The 19,446-nt window shown below is 41.3% G+C and overlaps 1 protein-coding gene across 3 annotated transcripts in view; it reads left to right on the top strand.

The window, feature by feature from the left end:
- The first annotated feature begins 11,144 nt into the window (after positions 1-11,144).
- FAM110B (family with sequence similarity 110 member B) overlaps positions 11,145-19,446 on the top strand; it is a 179,034-nt gene continuing 170,732 nt past the window's right edge. For all 3 annotated transcript variants that reach the window (XM_045004737.1, XM_045004735.1, XM_045004736.1), the window contains exon 1: positions 11,145-11,319. The gene's annotated coding sequence lies outside the window, so the exon portion shown is untranslated. The remainder of the gene's footprint in view (positions 11,320-19,446) is intronic.

The raw sequence follows: 19,446 nt of genomic DNA, 5'->3' as shown, positions 1-19,446 counted from the left end.
TTATAATACTGTACAAATAAGTACCATGTCATAACAAAACTTATTAATATTATTTTAATATATCCTTATTCTGATCTATCAGAGGGTTAATCTAGACGATTTTTTGCATTTGTCCTCACTGCAGTCTTCACACTCCTGTAAGTGTTCAATCTGGAGTATATAGCATCTTTTTTATGTTCCTCCTCATTTTTTTCCCCTGGAAGATTGTTTCTTTAATCAGTTATTCATTTCGTCCTAAAGTTGACATTCTTTTCTGGCAAGTTTTACAAATATATTTTTAAAAAATTAAACACATGCACTCTTCTGAATTGGTTATAATAAATCATTCCAGAAAAGCAAATGCTGCTGGCTGGATTAAGGATTTATCAATCCAAATGTTTGTTTTTTTTTAATTCCTGGGAACTGTAAAGAGTTTTTCCACCCTGATTTTGATCTTCAATCTGATATTCTTTGTGGCCAAGATAATAAAAGCTCTTTGATTTCTTTACTCTGGCGTCTACTAATTCAGACACACAGTTCTGGCATCTACTAGTTCACATCTTGTGAAAATCTTTTGTCTTAAGGAATGTATTTTTTCATGATACGTCCTTACTGACCCTATATAAAAAATACAATGTACAACATATTAAATAAAAACAGACTATATTTAATAACATTAAGAATTTTAATTGAATGCATAATAGAGAGGAAACACAAAACCCTGCTCTTGATTCACACTAAATATTTTAAAGCGTTGAGTTAACAGAAGACCATATTCTGATTTTATTTACACCAATGTAACTACCAAGTAATTCAACTAGTTTTAATAGAGTTAAATGAGATATGAATCTGGACCAGAAGGTGTCAGTTTTTAATTTCCTACCTCTTGTTCATTGAAGGTAAAGTTTCATTAGTTAAATCATCATTTTTGTATTGTTCCTCGTGTGAGGTTTTCAGAAGAAAAACAGTCATGTTAGTTTATAAAGCTAGCATTGCAACATTTCCCTAGAGACTTTTCATATTGTCTGGTTCTGTATAAATCTGTCCTATTATTATTCAGGTTCTGTAGGATTTATTGAGAGTAGATTTTTTAATCTATATTCCCTACTTGAGGTATTAGAAAAACATTGCAAAAACTGTTAATTTTGTGTGAAATTTGCCCCAGTGCAAAAGGCCCATGTGAGGCTCCCCTTGCTTCTTAACTCCTAAGAAGAAAACATTTTTCACCTGCATAAAGTCTGAATAATTGTGCTTCATGCAGGTGAAATGGGATAATTTTAGGAAAGCAGGAAACATGGATTAAGACTAAAGCACTTCTATGTCCTGTGCCTTCTCCCCTAGCCTATACTGAGACAATTTATGTAGGTATAAGAACAACTGTATCCTGTTGCCCCTCCCTGGCCAATCCAACCCTCACCTAGTGCTATCCTGCATGCTGGCCTGTTTAAATCTGGTACAAGACTCCTGCTATGATGTGCAAGGGTAGTATAGCATGGCTTGCAGTTCCATCACAGGACATAAGTGGTGTGGAAGGTCTTATATGGCCCCTCTACACTGGGGTAAATGTTCTTCTCTACAAATTAGTGCCATCAGGTTATCTTGGTGGTATTGGCTCTACTGTATATGCTATCACTTTGATTTGATCATGACTCAGCTCTGTGTGTGTAGTAATGAGCTGAGTATCTACAATGAGAACAAGATTCTCCCTCCCTCAGATGTAGCTGCAAAGGGCTGTATTGTGTTATTGGTTACTAAGTAGAATTCTCTGATTAAATGACACTATTTAGTTACAGATCAGTAAAATATAATGTTAAAAATCAGTGTAGTGAATGGGTTGTTTATGAGGCTGAACTGAATGGGACTGTGGTGGGGGGGAAGTAAACAGGATTAGACTATATTGGGTATTTTAAAATTTGTTATTATTGCAATAAATACTGATATAGATGCATTCCTTGTCCTTTGGGAAATCTAAAAATGGAACTTTTAATTTACTTTTTGTGTATCTCAGTTCCTGTTGGTTTCGGGTCAAATAAATAAAATGACCCAGAGAATTAGACAAAGGAACCCAAAAGGGCAGCCTAAAATTACAATATTTAGTCTCATAAAGCACCTTATATATTGAAAGCGCTGTGCAGACATTGACTAATTAATTTTGACAACACCTCTGTGAAGTAATATTATTACTTCCATTTTACAGATGGAGAAATTGAGAAAGAAACTGAAGTGATTTGCTCAAGGTCACACAGTACATAAATGGCAAAACTGAGATTAGAATTCAGGATTTCCCATCTAGTCTTAGAATCCTGTGGCACCTTATAGACTAACAGACGTTTTGCAGCATGAGCTTTCGTGGGTGAATACCCACTTCTTCGGATGCAAGAAGTATTCGTATTCACCCACGAAAACTCATGCTGCAAAACGTCTGTTAGTTTATAAGGTGCCACAGGATTCTTTGCTGCTTTTACTGAACCAGACTAACACGGCTACCCCTCTGATACTTGACATCTAGTCTTAGTCCTTCAGAATACACGACCGCTCAAAAAAACACTGTTACTGGTGTTGCTAGAAAGCATACACATCTATAATTTATTCATATGATATTGTTGGGCGGTGAAGTTTATATTTTCCATGAATACTTACATGGGGTGTGAAGAGGCTTGGCCGACTCAACCTTGTATCTAGTGTGAACGGAATCATATCTTAGGGTACGTCTACACTACGGGACTATTCCGAATTTGCATAAACCGGTTTTGTAAAACAGATTGTATAAAATCGAGTGCGCGCGGCCACACTAAACACATTAAATCGGTGGTGTGCGTCCACGGTCCGAGGCTAGCATCGACTTCTGGAGCGTTGCACTGTGGGTAGCTATTCCCTAGCTATCCCATAGTTCCCGCAGCCTCCCCCGCCCCTTGGAATTTCCGGGTTGAGATCCCAGTGCCTGATGGGGCAAAATCATTGTCGCGGGTGGTTCTGGGTAAATGTCGTCAGTCACTCCTTCCTCTGGGAAAGCAACGGCAGCCAAGCATTTTGCGGCTTTTTTCCCTGGATTGCCCTGGCAGATGCCATAGCATGGCAATCATGGAGCCTGTTTTGCCTTTTGTGACTGTCACCGTATGTGTACTAGATGCCGCTGACAGAGGCGATTCAGCAGCGCTACACAGCAGCATGCTTTTGCTTTTGCATGACAGCAGAGATAGTTACCAGCCGTACTGTACCATCTACCAATCCATAAATTGGTAAAAAGATGATCATGGTTATCAGTCCTTTTGCACTGCACCATCTGTTGCTGTCATAAGTGCCCCTGGCTGCTCTTAGCCAGGGGCGCAAAAGCCAAAATTGGGAATGACTCCCTGAGTCAATCCCTCCTTTTTGGTATCTAAAAATAGAATCAGTCCTGTCTAGAATTTGAGCAAGTGTACTAGAGAACCACTGTATCATAGAACCAGAGAGCACAGCTGCTCTGTGTCAGATCCAGCAGAAATTATGAGCTGTATGCTATTCACAGGGGGTGCTCCTGCAACAACCCCACCTGTTGATTCTGTTCTTCCCCCAGCCTTCCTGGGCTACCGTAGCATTGTCCCCCCACTTGTGTGATGAAGTAATAAAGAATGCAGGAATAAGACACAGTGACTTGTTAGTGAGAAATGAGTGGAAGGCAGCCTCCAGCTGCTATGATAGTCCAGACAGGACAGTAAGGAGTGTGGAGGAGAGGAGCCCAGCATCCCTCTGCTAGTCCAGGGGCAATTGAATCTTTTCTTTACACATGAAGGGTGGGGGCTGATGGAGCTCAGCCCCCTGTTGCTATGATGACGATGGTACAGCCATACTGTACCATCTACCAGGAAAAATTAGGACCAGGCGCCCTTGATTGACCTTACCGATGCTAGTCGGCATGGTTACCAGTCCTTTTGCACTGCCCCATGTGCCAATAGGCTGATGATGAGGACGGGTACCAGTCGTTTTGTACCATCAGCCACCCATGGCGGGGGGGGGGGAGCAAGGATATTGGCGTTGAGTGCTGCAGCATCGCATCTATCTGCAGCATTCAGTAAAGATAGGGTGACATGTAAAAGAGTCAAGAGAGGATTGTTTTCCCTTTCACTTCTGGGGGTGGGTGGGGGGGGTGCGTAGATTGCCGAGCTATGCCCTGACCCAACGCGGACACTGTGTTTGACCTTAGAAGCATTTGGAGCTCAGCCAAGAATGCAAATACTTTTCGAAGACTGCAGGAACTGTGGGATAGCTTGAGTCCTCCAGTCCATGAGCGTCCATTTGATTCTTTGGCTTTCCGTTACGCTTGTCACGCAGCAGTGCGCTGAGCCCCTGCTATGGCGTCTGGAGATTTTTTAAAAATGATTTTGAATTTCGTCTTCTGTAACGGAGCGCTGATAGAACAGATTTGCCTGCCCTTACAGCGATCACATCCGCATGGTCCATGCGGGAGCTCTTTCTTTATTTTGATTTTTAACTGCATCGCCACCCGTGCTGATCGGAGCGCCACGCTGGGCAAACAGGAAATATTCAAAAGTTCGCGGGGCTATTCCTGTCTACCTGGACACTGCATCCGAGTTCAGATTGCTGTCCAGAGCGGTCAGTGGTGCACTGTGGGATACCGCCCGGAGGCCAATACCGTCGATCTGCGGCCACACTAACCCTAATCCGATATGGTAATACCGATATTAGCGCTACTTCTCTCGTTAGGGAGGAGTACAGAAACCGGTTTAAAGAGCCCTTTATACCGATATAAAGGGCCTCTCAGTGTGGACGGGTGTGGCGTTAAATCGGTTTTACGCTCCTAAAACCGGTTTAAACGCCTAGTGTAGACCAGGCTTGAGAGCCAACAGAAGTAGTGAGCATAACCCACAGAGCTTGCAATTTTTATTAACTACACATTTAGGTTCCTATTATCAGCTTGTATATCTGAAGGGCTCACAGCAGTTACAAACTCGACTGGTGGATCAGGTGGGCTTGGACTCTAGTGGGCAGCCTAAGCCACTGCCTGTGTTACAATGTCCACACTGCTAGTTTTAGTGCACAGCTCAAGCTGAGCTAGTGTGAGTCTGTCTATCCATGCAGGAATCACAGCTCCCAGTTGCAGTACAGACATACCCATTGAGAATTGGAGTCCTGAGGGGATGTTTCCTGAGGAAATATTTATAATTTTTGCTGAAAAATATCCATTTTAAATATATGCTTAGGCATATTTTTATAATTTTGGATAAGTTTATACATGATCAAGCAGGACTAGTTGAAAGCCTAAACATCCAGCAACTCTACCTTAAAGAGAGTTGGAGCCCAGCTATCTATGCCAGGGGTGAGGAACCTATGGCCTGTGGGCCGGATCTGGCCCATTCCTTCATTTCATCCAGCCTTGGTGCCCCCCCCGGGGCTGGAGCCACAAGCACCGGCTCGCACCACTGCCCCAAGCCTCTGCACCGCCCCCGGGGTGCTGTGTGTGGCATGCAATTGATGTTTTCTGTGGGTCAATAGCCCGTGATAGAAAAAAGGTTCCCTACCCTTGATCTATGCTATACACTGTTATAGATGGCTGCTGCTTCTATTCCTATTCCCTGTCCCAAAGTAGAGAATCTAAGATTCTTGTTCCTGTAAAATATTGATAGGAAAAATCATCTGAGAAACAACCATAATGGTTTATTTTTACATTTTATATCTAAAACCAAGGTTTACATTCTTGGGGCTAGATTGTAATGAAGAAGGCTAGAGATTTAGCCCTAATCTCAAAATATTTAAGCACGTGTAACTTTTCTCATGTGATTAGTCCAAGTTAAAGGGACTAAATACTCACAGCACATACTATTAAGTGCATGCACAAGTCTTGTAAAGGTAGGCAATGGTTAGCCTCTGCAAGACTGGGGAAAGAGGCACCAATGCTGTGCGTTGCTCCATGTAGGCAGACCACACCTCCACTGACTTCACTGGGGTTCTGCATAGACCCAGAGTTTCATTCTTGTGAAACAACTTGCAAGATACAGACCATCAGAAATTTAAAACTCAGCACCTGAATGAATACTTACATTTTCAAAAATCCATAACCAATAACTAAAGCTGATTGGGGAAAAAAGCTGAAAACTTTCAAAAAAAATTTAAAACTTTTTCTGTTTTTTTTTATTCAAAAATTTTAATTTTGGAAAATTTTGATTAGTTCTATATGCGGTCAAAAAGATGGGGTAATTTTTTTTAAAATCTCATTTTTTTCAAATCTTGAAATTATGAATTTTGAAACATCATTGAAATCCTAAAATTATTGACAGACTTTACCAACAACTCAAAATGCTTGCACCCATCTTTATAAAAATTAAAAGATCTTTATGTAGATTTTTTGTACTAGATACCATCAGGAAATAAAATAAATTTGGAATTTTTAGACCAACGGCCCGAGCCTGCAAACACTGATTCACATGTACAACTTTATTCATAGAAGTAATCCCATTAGAATCACTGGGACAACGGACTACTCACATATGTAAACAGACACCTGGGTAAGAGTTTGCACAATTAGCATCCAAACTATTTTGGAGATAGAACTTTCCCTTCACAAAATAATACAAAGCTTTTTTCAGAAAAATTCACCTTAATCTTTTAACCTGAAATTTTCCACAAAACATCTTCTCTGAATAAAAGCCACCCATATGCCATTTCTAAAAAGGATTTATTTTAAAGAAGTTGCAGTTGGCATCATCTCAGAGTCAAAACTCAATCTTAAATCAGTCAGTTATAAATTCAGCTTTAGAACTTTAATTCTCATCCCTTACTCATACAAGTCATTGCTACTCATGTGAGTGTGCCCAATTCCAGTCAATGAAATTACTTACCTGGATAAGAACTACTTGACTGACTAAAGTTTGCAGGATTAGTTCCTCAATTATAGTGTCACTACTGGATATGTCCATCTTGTAAGGAAAGTGTGTGTGTAACTAACTGCTGCCCTCTATTGGATAGAATCATTACCCTCTCCTGGGGACAATCAGAACTGTCCAACTGTGTTTTATACATTAACAGCTTACAAATTCTCCTTTAGCTCAAGTTAGAGGGAGGGGTCTATATTATATTAACAGTTCTAGCCTCACTGTTAATATAAAGTTAAAAATGGCTGTAGTGTGCACCATGATGAGCCACAGATTTGTGGCAGACAGGGCTTGTCATCACAAGAATATTAGGTTGTGTTAGAATACGACCTTGAGGCGCTGTGTTAATTAACCTGATGTTAAACATGATATAATCAGAAACAAGTTGTGTTTAACACTGAGTAAGCTGGTTGTTGGTAAACTGTACTGGAATCATACATTTAGAGGAATAAGTCTCATTGTTCTTATACTCAGTTGCATTAATATGGATTTAAGATATGTGTTTTGCGCAGCAGATTTCTGAAAAGATTTCTGAAAAGACTCTGATTAACAGCATTAGTTGGGTTTTAAACATTTCATATCTCAACCTCTTTTCAAAATAACAAACCATAGATAAGCTAATCCATTTTGATAATTAGTAATTTTTAGGTAAATGTAAACATTTCTGGACATAAGTAAGTGAAAAGCCATTTTAAAATGATGAGTGGAAGAAAATGTACTGAGTGTATTTTCTTACACCCATCTTAATTAAATGGCTTTTCACTTACTTATGTCCAGATTCTGCAAACACTTATGCATGTGCTTAACTTCATTCATGTACAGTAGTCCCACTCAGATCAATGGGACTGCTCAGGTGCATGAGACCAGGTCTACACTAGACACTTTTGCCAGTATGGCAATGTTGGTTAAGGGTGTGGTTTATTTATTTATACTGGCAAAAGCCCTAGATAGAGTTATACTGGCACAAAAGTACTTTTGCCAGGTATAGTTTGTTTTGCTTGCCAAACCAGGATAAGTACCTGTTTGCCAGTAGAAGCTGTGTCTACACTATGGAGGTTTGTCAGGATAGCTATAGCAGCAAACTTTTTCTATTACCCTGTAGACTTCGCCTAAAGTGAAGCATATGCATGTTTACAGGATTGAGGTCTTCCATTATATAATGTATTTTCAAATACAATATTTGTGAATCAGTTACTGTTTATTTTCAATAAATAACATTTCAAGGTTAAAATATAAATTGCTAGAGTTTTGTTTTGGGGTTTGGTTTTTTACAAATACTTGTAAAATAATTTGCTCTCAGACTGAGACCCTGCATGCCAAATTTCAGCTCTGAGATAAATTTCATGGCCTAAACAAAACTCCCTGAATATAGGTACTTACATTTGAAAGGAAATAAATGAGACTCTAAAGCTGTTGAATCAAAAATGGCTACATTAAAATAAAGAAGGTGAGATATTAAATGTTGTATTCCACTCTTGCTAGAAGCATAAGGTGGTAATTTAATTAAGCTATCCGTCATGTGAAGTTTGGGAGTAAAAATCTGTCAGTGAATAGTATAAGAAACAATTTGATGGACTGCTCTGTTTCATTATCAAGGACATGACAGCAAAGGCACAATACATGTTACTGAGCATTTAGAAAGATTTTGGCATACTTGGGTAGCATTTTGGAGCTTTGTAGGCCTCTTCATAGAGTGTTTGGTAGAGCTTACTTTCAAGGTCAGATTAAGGCGATCAAAGGCCCTCAGCACACCATGACATGCAGGCTCCCCTGTGACTTCTCCCCTATAGCTGTGCTCCCTGGGCCTTCGCCCTGTATCCACTTGGAAGGAGATGGCAGGGGAGCCCCACCCTTTCCAGAAAGGTAGTGGCTATAACACTTTCCCCCTCAGAAGCACTGCAGCATCACAGCACTCCTCCCAAAGTCTGGACAGGCAGAAGGAAGCCCTTGGTAGTCACTCCAGCAGTCAGTGTATCTAGTTGGGTGGGTGGGCTGGGTACACTGCACTTTTCTCCCCTGCCACAAAGTTCTCTATAAGGGTGTTGTTGGCAAGGGCCCCCAGAGCAGTGGGTCTTGGAGTTAATACCCTACTGAGGTACATGGTGCTGTTTAATTCTTGTTTCAGGCTCTCTGCTGAGTCAGTCAGACTCCTTGAATTTATTACACAAGTTTCACATTTTTATGCTTTTCTTCACAACAATGAGGACTGGAAACCTCCTCTTTTTTAAATGAAAGCTTAGGTTCTGGTGTAATCAAATAGCTGCAGAAACTGCGTCTCTGGCATGAATTTATAGCCCCTAGGCCTTAATTCAACCCTGCTTACTTTTCAGGTATGACAATATTCTTTCCTTGTCACATAAACCCTAAGTAATAGGGAGTTGTGATGTTGGGTTATGGAATACATACAAATAACATGTGAGCAGGTTGTTGATATGCAGCACCGGTACTTTGTGGATAATAGTCAAATATATTAGCTGGAATAGTTGCTGCTGCTCCTATATTGGTTTTTGGGGACACTGAATCTGCTTTCGGGGCTGCTGGTTCTAGACCCTCCCAGCCCTCTTCCTTTGTGCCAGCCTATTCAGTGTGTAGTGTGTAGGAGGTGAAGAGGCCTCTATACAGGGCCATTCTGCTTGTGCTCTTCTCATGCAGATATCTAATGTCTGGCCTAGCTGTTGGAGAAAGCCTGGGCAATACACATTTGGATAAACTTCAGTTCTAATGAATGGGATAGGTTGTGATAGCAAAAGGGTAAGAACCTGTGTCAAGGGACAGTAAGTCAAACTCAGCCAGGGAACTGGGCCAAGGGCTCAGATTAGGAATGTGGAAAAGTGTGTGTGAGCAGCCATATGGACACCTGGATGTGTAAATGAGTAGAGAAATGGAAGTAAGTAACTAAATGAGCAAGGAAGTGCATATGTGAATAGTGAAAGTATCAGTACATGTGTGCTGGCACAGACCAGAGGAAGAACAGTTGTCTAAATGAGCTTTAACTTTTGTGTGTGTATCAGATTTGCATTTGCTACAGTTTTTGTATATTCCAAGGATGACTGCTGTGAATGCAAAAGAAATATTCCTTACCATCTCTGCTACTAAGATTGACAATTTTGTAACAGAAAGCTTAGTCTAAATTAGGAGTCACTGGTCAGCAAAAATAGGCATTGAAGACAATGCGGCTATACTGACTTACAGCAGTTGAGGTTCTAGCCTACTGTGCGAAATGCTGCTCTCAGTCCTACGTATAACCAATTGACTCCATTCACTTCAATGAAGTTCCTTTAGATTTTTCACTGGTGCACATCTGACTACTGTAGTTAAAGCATGCCACATGGACCAATTAACAATGATCAAAATAAATGAACATCTTCTGTAAGTGAATTTCTCATTTCTTGTACAAAGGGAAAGTGAACATTGCTTTTACAGCTGTACAATTTTGGAAATTCTCCTATGCTGCCTGAAGGATCCCATCTTAACTTAATGGTATTTCATCAAAACCATATATTTTTTGGTGAAGTAAGTTTTCTGGAGCCCACTTTCAAGGATCTATCGGGTGAAATCCTGGCCCGTCCCCCGCTTTTAAATATCTTCTGGGGGGAATCCTGGCCCCATTGACGCCAATAACACAACTCCTTTTGTAATGGGGCCAGGATATTATTTATAATTTTTATCATTGTTACTCTTTTATATAATGCAAATGATATTAAAATGGATGCAGCCGTTCTCATATCATCGCAGGCTAGCACTGGCAACGGGCTGCTAATCAGCTTCCACTCCAGCGTCACAAGAGCGTGCCTAACAGCAGCCCGGGAGTGAATGTGTGTGTGTGTATATTTGCATAGAGAGTGTGTTTGCCATCGAGAAGCCCCGCACCAGCCCTGACCCCAGCCTGGGCTGCCCAGCCGGGCTAGTGACCCTTTGCCCGTGTCTGGGTTGCAGAGCCCAGCCTCACGCGCTGGCTCGACGGAGGCTCCCAGCCGCTCCAGCCCAGAGCCCGGCTTGGCCCATTGTGTGTGAACATCCCCCCCCCAGTCCCTCCCCATTTCAGCGTGGACCAAACCATTGCACTGCGCCGCCAGACGTGCGGAGCCGCCGTCTCCCGAGCGGTCGCTCACCCTAGGCAGAGGCCGGGAGGCGGGCGCAGCCGAGGGCGGGCGGGCGAGCGAGGCTCTGGGAGGCGTGGGGCACGGCCGAGCCCGCAGCTCCGCTCCCCTCCGCGCGTGGGGGCAGTGGGAAGAACCCGGCTGCGCTCTGCCTCCCCCCGCCGCCAGCCGCTGCAACAGCGCCCGGGAGAGTTTCATTCAGTGCCGGGAGGAAGCGCTGCCTGCACGGGAGGCGCCTGGCCGCCGTGCGGCTCGCTGCTCTCCTCCTCCTCTCGGCGGCTGCTTCCCCGCCGGAGGCCGGCTGCCCCCTGCCTGCGCTGCGCGCAGCCACCCCCCGGAGCAGAGGCGCCCGCGAGAGGCCGGCAGGGGAGGTAAGGGCGCCGCGCGGGAGGCAGGTCTGCGAGCGGGGAGCCGGGGGGAGGCAGCGCCGGGGCTGCACGCGCTTATTGTTGTCCCAAGCAGCTGCAGCTCCCGCTGCCTGCCCCCCAGTGTAATAGCTTTGCACGGAGGCTGGGCTTCCCGGAGCTCGTGTCTGAGGGGTAGCGGCATATTCTGGACGATTCAGAACATCTGTGGGCCCCGGGGTGTTTCCCCCCCCCCGCGCCCCATGTTTCCCCCCTTTCCTCCTGTGATGTGGGGTCTGGAGTTGTGACAGCAGGAGGTGGAAGTTTCCCCAGCAGCTCGGGAAGCGGAAAGCTGTTTTTAAAGCGGGGAGGGATTGGGTGGTTTTGTGTGTGCGCCGACGGAGCCCGCAGTCTTGTAGCTGCAAAGAGAGAGGGGAAAGTTATGATGGAGAGGTTGGACGCACGAGGCTTTCGGAAGGATTTTCCTTGCAGGGTTTGATGCTGGAGGGGTATGATAGCTGATACTAAACTTAACAGGGCAGATGCACTCAGCAGGGTCCTGGTGCCTAGTTGGGAGTTTGCTGCTGGAAGTCTCGAACCCTTGAGCGCTGACAGTTTTTCTCCATGCATTTGATTTTAATACCACTGTTGCCCTTTAAGGAATGTTTCAATATACTCACGTTCTTCAGTGTTTGCAGGATCAGTGCCTAAGTAGCAGTGGTGGGTTGCGGGCGGGGGGGAGTGATAAAGAGAAGTGAAAAGGTTGTTTGTCTCAGTAGTGCACAGTTCACTTCTCAGAATAAGATGCAATAATGTGGTGGCATACCCCTGCTGTTGGAAAGCCCAGCTGCCTCTCTGCATAGAAACAAATTGCAGTGCCAAATTTGTATTAGTTCTTTTTACTTAAGGCCAGGTTATTGTAGTTCTAGTAACAGGACAAGTCCCCCAACTCTTTTTTTTTTGTATTTGCTTTCTTCACCATAAAACTGCTGAGAAATAAAGTGGTTTGGTTGTTCCTAAATTCCTCATTAATGTCAAGGGAAAACACGTGGCCCAGGAGACAGAAACCGAGAGTAGCTGTTTAACCCTTCGGATGTGTTTTTCTGACTCAGAAAGAAGTGTGGACTTCCTTCCTCCTCTAATTCTCTTTCTCTGTGATGCAGGGCAAAGTACAAGGCTTCTTCCTGTGGGTCAGGCTTATGCCCTGTTCAGAATCTGGTACACATCTGTCACAACATTACATGAAATTAGGCCTGTCTTGTGGCTGGTTTTTTAAGGACCCCTGACAGGTTTTGACTCTGAAGGAAACTTTAGGTGAGAGAAGAGAGAAGACTTATCCAAAATAAAATGCACTGGGGTATTTTTCTCTATTCCCTTTCCTGCTATTATTGTGATATAGATTATATTTCTCTTAGAAAATACTTGCTCAGAGCCATTGCTCAGAGTTCAGTGAAGTCAAATTGTTTTACATTGTTGGAAAGGTAGTGATGTGTCATATGACCTAATATGTGATCACTTGTAGGGGGAGGAGATGGTCTGTGAAGGAATGAAGTCTTTAAAAAACCTAGTCTAAGCAAATAGAATGTACAATAGGAAATTATGTTACAGAATCTGAAAAGTATATGCATTTAAGCACTTAACTTTGCAAGTTTTACTTAACATGAAAATTCATGTAATTTGCATGTTGATCCCTGTTATCTCAAAAAGAACAGGAGTACTTGTGGCACCTTAAAGACTAACAAATTTATTTTAGCATGAGCTTTCGTGAGCTACAGCTCACTTCTTCGGATGCATAGATATTTATACATAAATATCTCCTGTCTGTGTGTTCCATTCTATGCATCCGAAGAAGTGAGCTGTAGCTCACGAAAGCTCATGCTAAAATAAATTTGTTAGTCTTTAAGGTGCCACAAGTACTCCTGTTCTTTTTGCGGATACAGACTAACACAGCTGCTACTCTGAAACCTGTTATCTCAGTGTTTAAGATAAAAAATTGATCACACTTATGTTAATTCAGACATACTGAAGCTGATAGCTGCTTTTGCTTCATTATATGCAATTATCCCTTGTACTTAAAATGACCGCGTTAATTGTCTTGCCTAAAAGACTTAACATACCTGTAAAAGATCTGGGAATGTAATTCTTTTTATAACTTAGTTATAGGTTTTAAAAATAGTTTGTATTCCTAACTCTTTCATAGATTTTCTGGGTGACCTTGGGAAAGTAATTTAAGCTTTGAGCCTCAGTTTGCTCATCTGTAAAATGTCTGTAACCTTACCTTTTCTAACATATTGTTGCTAAATGTTCATTTGTAGAGTATGGCTGATAGGGCTGATGCTATAAAAGTATAAATGTTAATTTGTTACAAAAATGTTATGTCACTTCTTGTCCTACATACAAAATCTGTTGCATGTTCTTAATAGTAGGTGGTGTAGGTACACTGCTTTGTGTGTGTGTAGACTTAGACTAAGTACCTCGCTTATTTTTAAATGCTCTAAAAAGATCAATTTAATCTATTCCTTAGTGCTAAACATTGGCATGCCCCTTCATGCTATGACCACATTCCAGAGGACATGCTTCCATGTTGATGACAGGTTCTGCTCAATAACGATCCAAAGCAGTGCGGACTGATGCATGTTCATTTTCATCATCTGAATCAGATGCTATCTACAGAAGGTTGATTTTCTTTTTTGGTAGTTCGGATTCTGTTGTTTCCGAATTGGAGTGTTGCTCTTTGAAGACTTCTGACAGTATGTTCCACACCTCACCCCCCTCAGATTTTGGAAGGCATTTCAGATTCTTAAACCTTGGGTCGAGTGCTGTAGCTGTTTTTAGAAATCTCATATTGGTATCTTCTTTGCATTTTGTCACATCTGCTGTGAAAGTGTTCTTTTAAAATGAACACGTGCTGGGTCTTCATCTGAGACTGCTATAACATGAAATATATGGCAGAATGCAGGTAAAACAGAACAGGAGACATACAATTCTCCCCCAAGGAGTTCAGTCACAAATTTAACTAACACATTCTTTTTTTAACAAGCATCATCAGCATGGAAGCATGTCCTCTGGAATGGTGGTCAAATCATGAAGGGGCATACAAATGTTTAGACTATCTGGCACATAAATACTTTGCAAAGCCAGCTACAAAAGTGCCATGTGAACGCCTGTTCTCACTTTCAGGTGACCTTGTAAATAAGAAGCGGGCAGCATTATCTCCTGTAAGTGTAAACAAACTTATTTGTCTGAGGGTACGTCTTCACTACCCGCCGTATCGGCGGGCAGCAATTGATTTCTCGGGGATCGATATATCGCGTCTCATCTAGACGCGATATATCGATCCCCGAACGCGCACATGTCGACTCCGTAACTCCACCAACGCGAACGGCGGTAGCGGAGTCGACATGGGGAGCCGCGGACGTCGATCCTGCGCCGTGAGGACGGTAAGTAATTCAATATCAGATACTTCTACTTCAGTTACGTTATTCACGTAGCTGAAGTTGCGTATCTTATATCGATTTTCCCCCATAGTGTAGACCTGCCCTTAGTTATTGACTGAATAAGAAATAGGACTGAGTGGACTTGTAGGCTCAAAAGCTTTACTTGTTTCCTTTTTGAGTGCAGTTATCTATATAAAAAAATCTACGTTTGTAAATTGAACTTTCAAGATAAAGAGATTGAACTACAGTACTTGTATGAAGTGAATTGAAAAATACTATTTCTTTTGTTTATCTTTTTTACAGGGCAAATATTTGTCATAAAAATAAGATGAAGTGAGCATTGTGCACTTTGTATTCTGTATTGTAATTGAAATCAATATATTTGAAAAGGTAGAAAAACATCCACAAATATTTATAATAAATTTAAATTGGCATTCTATTATTGTTTAACAGTGCAATTAAAGCTGCGATTAATCACAATTAATTTCTTTAATTGAGTTAATTTGTTTTGTTAATTGCTTGAATTAACTGTGATTAATTGACAGCCCTATCCTAAATGTATTAAAATATGGTTGTGGAGTAAAGAATTAGTGTGTCATTTGCACTGTTAGACTAACTCTGTGGTGAATTGTTTTTTTCTGAAACTTGCAAAGTATCTGGCAACCTCCTCTGTTGCTCAGAGTGATCAAAGCCCCGCTCCAGTAAGCACTTACGCATCTATTCATGGGACTACTGTAACTAAAGTTAAGCATCAGCATTGCATGATTCTGTCTTATCGGTGCAGAAAATGTGATATCTGGAAGAGGTGGCAGAGATGTGGCTATGCAGCATTCTTAACAATTACTAACAGCCCTTTCTGAGGCAACAATTTTTGTCATATGCTCGTGGTCATGAGAGCTGTGGCTGAGATTTAACTCAGAACAGCTACTCTGCATGGCATGATCTCAGTCAAAAAGGCCCTAAATTACACCGCAATTTGTCACAGATTATTGTTTTGTGTTTCAATGTTAACTTCTTCTTCAGGGTTTAAGTCTTTGGAGGTAGCAGGCAGGTGCCATAGGAGGTTTCAGTGGCAACTGAGCTAACTGTGGTGGTGGTGATCATGGGGAAATGGAGGGGCAGGCTCTCTAGAGTGGATGTCCTGAGATCCTCAACTGTAGGGCTTTTACAGAGATGCTTTTACACCATGCAGTTAAGCAACCATGCCCCCTGCCTCTTCCATGCAGCTGCTGATCCCTCTCCAGAGGGATCAAGTTTCCTATGTCCTCAGCCATGTGGAATATTTGTTGTGGATTTTTTTCATAAGAGTTGATAATGTGGTCCCTGTTCATATGAAATGCCATACTTTTTCAGTATGACAAAATGATTGTAAGGCCTAGCCTACCCGTAACCCGATAACTTTTAGGTGTATGGGTTTTGTTTTTGTTTTTATTGTTACCAAAATAGTTATACCACTAAAAACCCCGGTGTGGGTATAGTTACACTGGTATAAAGGTGACTTCCACTTTCTCTTATGGAATAGTTACAGTAGATCAATATAAACTGTGTCCAAACAGGGAGGGTTGTTCTGTTTTAACAATACCGGCATAGTTAAAGTGGTACACATTTCTAATGTAGACACACCCTAAGTACACCATGGTTATTTCCAATTCCATATGCAGATAATTCACCATACTTTACTACCTTGTATCTTTTTTGATATTACTTTTTTCTTTCTTTCTTCTTTAGTTTTTAAAGTTAGTATCAACATTTTCAGTGTCTGTCTTTGTGGACTCCTGACATGGTGGGAATGTGAAATCTCAAAGTGTTATTGGAAACTTTCAATGTGGGAACATTCCTAGGAGGGAAAAAAAAAGTAATGACTCTTTTTCTGAAAGTATATTTTGGTATTCCAGATTGGGGAGATTACTGAAGTCTCATTTAAAGTAATGAATAAACTGACAAAAAAAACCAAGACAATTTCCAAGACACAAAAACTGCGTAAACTACAGTTAAGGTTGTAAGTATAGATTGCTTAATAATAATAAAAAAAACCCCTTAAATATATGTTGTAATTTTCCTAAACACAAACTGGGAAATTGAGAATTAAGATTACATGTAAATGTCTGAAAGTAAAGATGTGCACACTACAGATAAACCAAACAACCTTAACCCTGCTCCCCTAAAACCACCCCTTGAACACCAGAAACAGGAAACAATTCTGTAGTAATGGTGGGACATGTAGGCATGCTGGTAATTGAATGAACTCTCCCTCCCCCCTCCCCCCATCCCCCCCGGTCTACTCTCTTGAAATGGGTTGGGGTTATAAAAAGTAATACTCCTGTCACATGATGGGGGTGAGTAGGGGTGAGTATTTATTTACTCTGATGGCTACTGTGTTGTTTCCCCTTTTCATATGGGGGAAGAGGAGAAATGTAACTAAAAACTAACCACAAACGAACACAGACAACTAAGAAAACACACAAATGGAGAAATCTAGAATGGAGGTCAGAATGAATGACTTGAACCCCTTGATACATCAAAGGATTATTCTTCCTCTTTGTGGACATCTGCCAACAACTATTACCTCTTCCTAATCACATGACACTTCTTATTCTAAGTACCAGAGGGGTATCCGTGTTAGTCGCTTTCCTTATTCTAAGAGTTCCTTTTGCAATGGTCTTGTTTGTCTGCTGAGTAGGATCTGCCACCTAGGGTCTGTTTGCTGCTCCCATGTCCCTTTAGGTATGAATAAGAAGCAAGTAGTTGGAAGGGACCGAGGGAAGGCATAGTGCGATGGTGGAAGTTATAGGAGAAAGGCATTCATGTTTAGGGTCCTGGACTAGAGCCTGTAGCAGAGAATGGACATGCCCTCTCACCCCCTTGAATGCAACCTAGAGTGGTAGTGTGGAAATCCATGTGAGCCTGGCAGTAAGGGGCCTAAGAAAAAAGGTGTTTGTTGTTTTAGGGAGAGCTAAAGAACTCTTTAGCCAGATGATGGGTGAAGGTTGGTAGTGAAGCCTTAAATTATAACAGGTGTGAATGCTGTAGTCCTAGGAAAACCACTGCTGTATTTTAATTCTGTGCTTGGGACCTTTGTTATCCTGGAAGGAGCAGACTTTTGCTTTGATCAGAGGGCCAAACACTAAAATTCACTCTATGACCAAAGAAAGCAAGGCCAGACAGACAATGGATGCATCCTGGCACCAGCCTGCTAAGCCGCTCTTACAGATAGACTTTAAGTGCAGCCAAGTGCTTCCTTTTTCTCCAAGAAGGATGACGACAAAATTACATATGGACCATTTAATAAAGCAATGTAGCAGATATATTTGAGTCTAAGGCCCCAGATGTGACCTAGTCAAATGAATTGTTCCTCTGTTCAGGCACCCACATAGTATACCTTGCAAGGTTAGGCTTTAAGACTGTAAACTTGGCTTTTGAATTTCAAAGGTGAATGTTTAAAACAGAAAGAAAATGGATGTCAATAATGTGGACAGATATTTGGAAGAATCATTAAGAAAGTAAGATATTTTGGGTAATATTTTATGTATCAGAGCAACATCAGTGCTCTAGAAATTGCTTTATGCCAGTTAAGGTTTTTAATTGATAAAGCATATATATAATTTTCTTGGGAAGTAATGCTCTTGCAAAGCACCCAGGCATAGTTAATCTAAAATATGATAGTCCAGATTTTTAATGGTCACTTTAAATGCATGCTTTCTTTCAAGAGGAGCTGTAGCAAACTTGAAATATCTGTGTTCCTTGTAGGAAAGAAGTGTAAAGAGACTGTGATAAGCAGTCAAGAGGATAATTTAAGAAAAATTGTAGTGGATGTTTTTGTAGCATTTAGTATTCATTTATTAGTATTAGTATGAGTATTCATGCATCTGACGAAGTGGGTATTCACCCACGAAAGCTCATGCTCCAATACGTCTGTTAATCTATAAGGTGCCACAGGACTCTTTGCTGCTTATTCATTTATTGTATGTTTTCATTTACTCTGTCTCTGCTTTATATGAGTATGTTGCTTATTGTTAAAATATTATCATTAAAAATTATGTGACTTTAGGATTCTTAAATGAAAGTAGCTAAAGTGTCACATATTAATAGACAACACTTTTGTAAGGTAGGTAAGTATTGCTGAAGTATTAAAAATGACTAGTTAAACCCAAACTCAAACAATATCTATTGCAAAGCATAGTACGTAATGAAGATCTCACTCCTCGTCCTGTCTTTTATCTACAATACCACTTTATTAATTTGCTTTTATAAACTGAGAGTTTGAAAAACTGCATTTATAACTGTGAGGAAATTTTTAAGCTTGTACTGGTCAGTGAATATATATCCAAAATCTTCTTAATCTCAGTCAAGAGAAAACAAGAGGGTCCTTAATATTGCAGTTTACAAACTAAGACATGGTCTCCACCTAAAATTTAGGTCAAATGAATTGTATTGCTCAGGGGTGTGAAAAATTCACACTCCTGAGAGACATAGTTAAACCAAATTGAGCCCTGTGGAAGACAGTGTGAGGTTGACAGAAGAATTCTTCCGTTGATCTAGCTACCACCCCTGAAGGGGAGTATTTATTAAAGCAACAGAAAAACCCCTTCCATGTCTACACTACAGTGTTACAGTGGCACAGCTGCCACTGTAGCACTTGTAGCATAGATATACTCTAAGGAAGAGTGTGTGTGCATGGTGAGAAGAATGAGATTGGGATGTATAGTGAGTTTGAATG

This window comes from Mauremys mutica, chromosome 2 (assembly GCF_020497125.1).
Source record: "Mauremys mutica isolate MM-2020 ecotype Southern chromosome 2, ASM2049712v1, whole genome shotgun sequence".
In the NCBI taxonomy this organism is placed as follows: Eukaryota; Metazoa; Chordata; order Testudines; family Geoemydidae; genus Mauremys; species Mauremys mutica.
The sequence above is the reverse complement of the archived record's forward strand: the minus strand, read 5'-3'. Positions and strand labels throughout refer to the sequence as shown.